The 5,171-nt window shown below is 44.2% G+C and overlaps 1 pseudogene; it reads right to left on the bottom strand.

Annotated features, from left to right (window-relative positions):
• Window positions 1-943: 943 nt before the first annotated feature.
• The window catches only part of LOC107686819 (tripartite motif-containing protein 16-like protein), an 18,975-nt pseudogene continuing 14,747 nt past the window's right edge, over window positions 944-5,171 (bottom strand).

Raw genomic sequence — 5,171 nt, 5'->3', positions numbered from 1 at the left:
GACAGAAGTTCAGCTGCAGTATTAATGTCATGAAGAGAAAAGAAGAGACTCTACACTGTAAAATCCAATAGTGTACCTTATTTAGATATAATTAATTATCTTTAGTTGTTATACTTACTAGGTTTTATTAAGTTTCAGCTAATTTCAAGGCGAATAAAACAATTTACTTACTGCTTTGAGTGGCGCTTACTTAAAATATTCAAGTAGCCACAAAGGAACCAATGACATTAACACACCAGTGAGAGGCAGCAGTGCACTAATATGCTGTTAATGTGCAACAAAACAAATGAAGAAGAAATAAGGAAGGTTAGAGCATGTGCAACAAGCTTTTTTTTCTTTCTTTTGTTGCCATTTTGTCAAGAAAAAAAATAGACTTTCACTCATTTCCTCCACTTCTGCAGTAATCTTTCTCTAGTTGCATTCACTCTTTTCCCAAAGTAATCTTGAATGTTGAATTGTCAATACAACTGAACATTTTTGAGACAACATGACATAAGGTGACTTCATAAATGAATGTTGATTTTCTTAAAATGCTTTTGTGTGAACTCACCATCAAGGGTGATTAGTGTTCCCTTTGGTTGGGCACTTGGAACTGTAATTATATTATTGTAATTCTCTTCTTATTGATACAGTGATGCAACATGAAATCAGTTATTTGGTTACAAGCAAAGATAAATAATAAATAGGTCGTTTTAAATAGGTGACCTAACTTTTACAATTTTACAATTTTATTGCTAACATTTTTCATGAACACCTTGTTAAGTTTTTTATTAGGCTGATGTAATCCTTCAACATTTGTGACAATATCTTGCAATCGACCCCTCTTGAGTCAAACACAGACTTCAACATTCAGCATGCAAAACACAACAATGGTAGCAATTACATTTTATTCATTTTATGTCAAGAGTACATATAAGGTAAATTATAAAGTACTCTCTACAGTACTTTTTTAGTTACTAGAACTCTGGTGTAAGTGAATTATACTAACTAAGCATTTGTCAGTTCAACATAATATTCCTATTTCACTTCTTCAGTTGGTTTGCATGTTTTTTTTTTTTAAAGTAAGCCTTACTAATTAGATTTTACAGTGTATAACATCTCACCGTTACTGATTTACCATGCAGCTCAAAGCATTATGGGTAGAATCTCTCGTCAATCAATTCTGATTCATCAACACAGTTTCACTGATGATCGTGTAGAAACCCAAAACCCAGCATAGAGCGGCTGAGTGAATGTGGTCTGGACTGTGTGGATGAGGCTCATTGTGTCAGAGACGCCGTAGAAGGACAGAGTTCCTGCACTGTGATCCACAAACACTCCTATTCTACTGCTGATGGACTTTACAGGGAGATCAGTCACTATCTTATTGTGTATGAATGAGTAACTCGGGGGAGAGTAGTCCAAACCCCAGGACTCCTCATTATATCCAAACTTACTCTCATAACCCCGTCCCTTCCTGCTGATGCTCTTATATGACACTGACATACGCACTCCATAATCACCTTCACTCCACTCAATCTCCCAGTAACAGCGTCCACACACACTCTCTCTACACAACACCTGACGAAACTCATCAAATCTGTCTGGATGATCAGGATACGACTGCTCTGTTCTACTGACAGTTATCACTCTGTTGCTCTCAGACAGATGGAGGCGTTTATATGCTGTGTTTGGATCCAGAGTGAACTGACGGGAATCTGATGGAGATAAAACACATCAGAATCAGGAATTATGAATCTGTTTGATCTTTTCATGTAGCTGAACTCTTCATGTTCAGTATACCATCAGTGTCTCAATACAGATGACCGAATATGCTGTGCAAATCATCATTTACATCATCAATTATAAAACTCTTCTTTCACCTTCTACAGGAAGAACATGAACACACTCAGTGAGTTTTCTGCTGGTTTTCTTACTGACTTACATTGTAGGAAGTTGTTCCTGGTCCTGGGAACAATGTTGGTGAATGTGACTGTGGAAATCAACAGACATGAACAGTGTGATTCTCATGATCCTGCATCCATTCCTAAGACATTTCTAATATGATGTTCTCCATGATATGAGATGATGATGGACTGGTTTCTGAGAGCAGATGAATCTCCAGGACTTTACCTCTGTCTGAGATCTTCTTGAACTCCTCTTTGCAGAAATCCTCCAGTTTGTCTCTCAGCTGATGGACATATTCTCTCAGACCATCAGAAGAGAAGAGAGAACTGAAGGGATCGTCATTTACGTCTGTAGATTCAGGAGGTGCTGAGAGAGACTGGAAACTCTACAGAAAACAAATCAAAACTCATCAGCTTCACACTTCACCCAATAACCTAAACGAACATCAGATTTGTGTGGCTCTTGTTGACTTGACTGATCTTTAGTAACTCACCTCAATCCAGCACTTTCACAGCACCAGCTTCATTCTTCTCATATATCACATTAGAGCTACTGATTCTAGTATTTGCCCCTTACACTGTATGTGAACTTTCTAGAAAATAGTTTGGATGAAAAAACATCTGCTAAGAACATAAATGTCCATCTAACAGCTCAAGCACATCAATGGAGTCTCATTGTAGGGTTGAGTAGATTTGCTAAAAAAAACAAAGCAGCTCAAGGACTACGATTAGACTGACCATTATTTATAACTTTAGAGTAGTTAGTGACACTAAAACAAGTCAAACAAACATGACGCAGTATATTATCAATCAGTTTCATCAGGATTTCAAACAAAAATGCAAGGTGCTACAAATAATGCAGTGTTTGATTTTGCATAAAATTGTGCAATCACAGAATCAAGAAATCCTGGAGTAACTGAACAATGCTTCAGCGCATTGAAACCAAACAGAACCTGACCATGTCTTAAAGGCAGAGTTCACCAAAAAATGAACATTTTCTGTTAATTTACTCACCCTCAGGCCATCCAACATGTAGGTCATTTTTCTTTCTTCTGTAGAGCAGTAAAGAAGATTGTTAGCTGAAACCGTGGTCCTTAGTGATTCATAAAATGCAAGTCAGCGGCTTCCCGTCTTTGAGAATAATAAAAAAAGCATATCCAGGAACACAAAATTAATACCTGTGAACTCATTCAGCACTCCAGTTCCTCCAACAGTCACTGAACTGAGGAAACAGTTCGACTGAAGACCGATAAGCTGCTGATATGTGCATGCGTGAAACGAACACTTGAATGAAGGGAAGAAATGAGTGTTTTTCATGGTTTCTCATTGTTTATGTAAAAAGGTGAGAGACTAGTTTATTCACTTTATATGCTCTAGACATAAGACATCCATGTTTCACATCATTATTGGGTGCTTTAATATTCTAATTGTGTATACATTACGTCATTGCGTGATTATGTAAATGAACTAGTAAAGTGAACCGGTTCATTGAAATGAACTGTCTGAGAGCACTGGATTTCCATGTTGCCTGAGGGCCTGGATTACCGGTAATAATGATCAGTTTCTTGTGCAGACAGATCGTTACGCTTCATAAGACCTCAATATATTGTAAGGAGACACGGGTATTAATTTTGTGTTTCCTGATTTGCTTTATTTTTATTCTCAAAAATGTGCAGACACTGACTTGCATTATATCTGTCACGATCTCCAGCTGGAGTGCCCATGAGCTCCTTTAGAGGGCACTCCATCCTTTACCTTCACCTTCTCACCCCAGATCTCGGACCTTCACCTTCTCACCCCAGATCTCTGACCTTCACCTTCTCACCCAATCCCTACTCCGTTGTCACATCGCCCGTAACAGAAGGCTCAACCATGTCTGGATCCAGCAGCTTTTCGAGTGTTTCCAGGCCAATCATGGAGCCAGCAATCAGGTTAGTTTGCCTTCATCAGGGAATGCATTCCTTCGAGGACCACATTCAAGACTTTCTGAGCCCAGAGCCTCCAGCTGTCATGGATGTCACGCCACAGTCTTCAGCCCTCATGGCCAAAGACATTTGGGGCTGATTTCCAGTTTGGAGGACCCACCGCTGGTTTTGGCTGGTTAAGCCATCCTGTGTGGTTGGGCTACACACTGCACTACTACTCCTCCTGAGCCTGCTCCAGTCCATGAATCCACTCCAGAACCTGCTCCGGTCTGTGGGTCTGGTCCGGAGCCCGCTCCAGTCCATGAGTCTGTTCCAGCTCCTCCTGAGGTGATGGCCTCTGCTGCAAAACCTCCCGAGTCTGTGGTGTCCACTTCAGCTCCTCTCTGGGCAGTGGCGCCCACTTCTGAACTGTCAACCTGTCCTGTCATGACCAAGGAGGCCGTTCCTGAACTCTCAGCTTGTCCTGTCATGACCAAGTAGGCCATTCCAGAACTCTCTGCTTGCCCTGTTATGCCCAAAGATGCCATCTCTGAACTGTCTGTCTGTCCTGTTACAGCCACAGAGGCCATTGTTAACCTCTCTGTGCTCTCTATTGCAGTCCTGCCTGATCCGCCGTGGTGGTTTCCTGGACCATCAGCTCCACTGAAGTGGTCCTCAGCACCATCAGCTCCACCATGGGGATCTTCGGTCCCATCTGCTCAGCTGTGGTGGTCCTCATCTCCGCCCTGGTGCTCTTCAGCTCCACCAGCTCCGCCCTTTTGGTCTTCAGCTTCGCCTGCTCTGTCCTGGTGGTCTTCGGCTCGCCCTGCTCTGCTGGCTCCGCCCTGGCTTCCTGCTCTGCCGGCTCCACCCTGGCTTCCTGCTCTGCCGGCTCCACCCTGGCTTCCTGCTCTGCCGGCTCCACCCTGGCTTCCTGCTCTGCCGGCTCCACCCTGGCTTCCTGCTCTGCCGGCTCCACCCTGGCTTCCTGCTCTGCCGGCTCCACCCTGGCTTCCTGCTCTGCCGGCTCCACCCTGGCTTCCTGCTCTGCCGGCTCCACCCTGGCTTCCTGCTCTGCCGGCTCCACCCTGGCTTCCTGCTCTGCCGGCTCCACCCTGGCTTCCTGCTCTGCCGGCTCCACCCTGGCTTCCTGCTCTGCCGGCTCCACCCTGGCTTCCTGCTCTGCCGGCTCCGCCCTGACTTCCTGTTCAGCTGGATCCACCCTGGATACCTGCTCCACTGGCTCTGCCTCAGTCTCCAGGTCCTCCAATTCCACAGGGACCTGGCCCTCCATCCCACCCCCTGTTCTGCCTCCACTCCGCCTCCCTCCTGGACTTCTATGACCCTTTGGGGAGCCTCTGGAAGCCGCTTAAGAGGGGGG

Source organism: Sinocyclocheilus anshuiensis, unplaced genomic scaffold (assembly GCF_001515605.1).
Source record: "Sinocyclocheilus anshuiensis isolate Anshui unplaced genomic scaffold, SAMN03320099.WGS_v1.1 scaffold601, whole genome shotgun sequence".
Classification (NCBI taxonomy): Eukaryota; Metazoa; Chordata; class Actinopteri; order Cypriniformes; family Cyprinidae; genus Sinocyclocheilus; species Sinocyclocheilus anshuiensis.
This window is presented reverse-complemented; position numbering and strand designations above follow the sequence as displayed.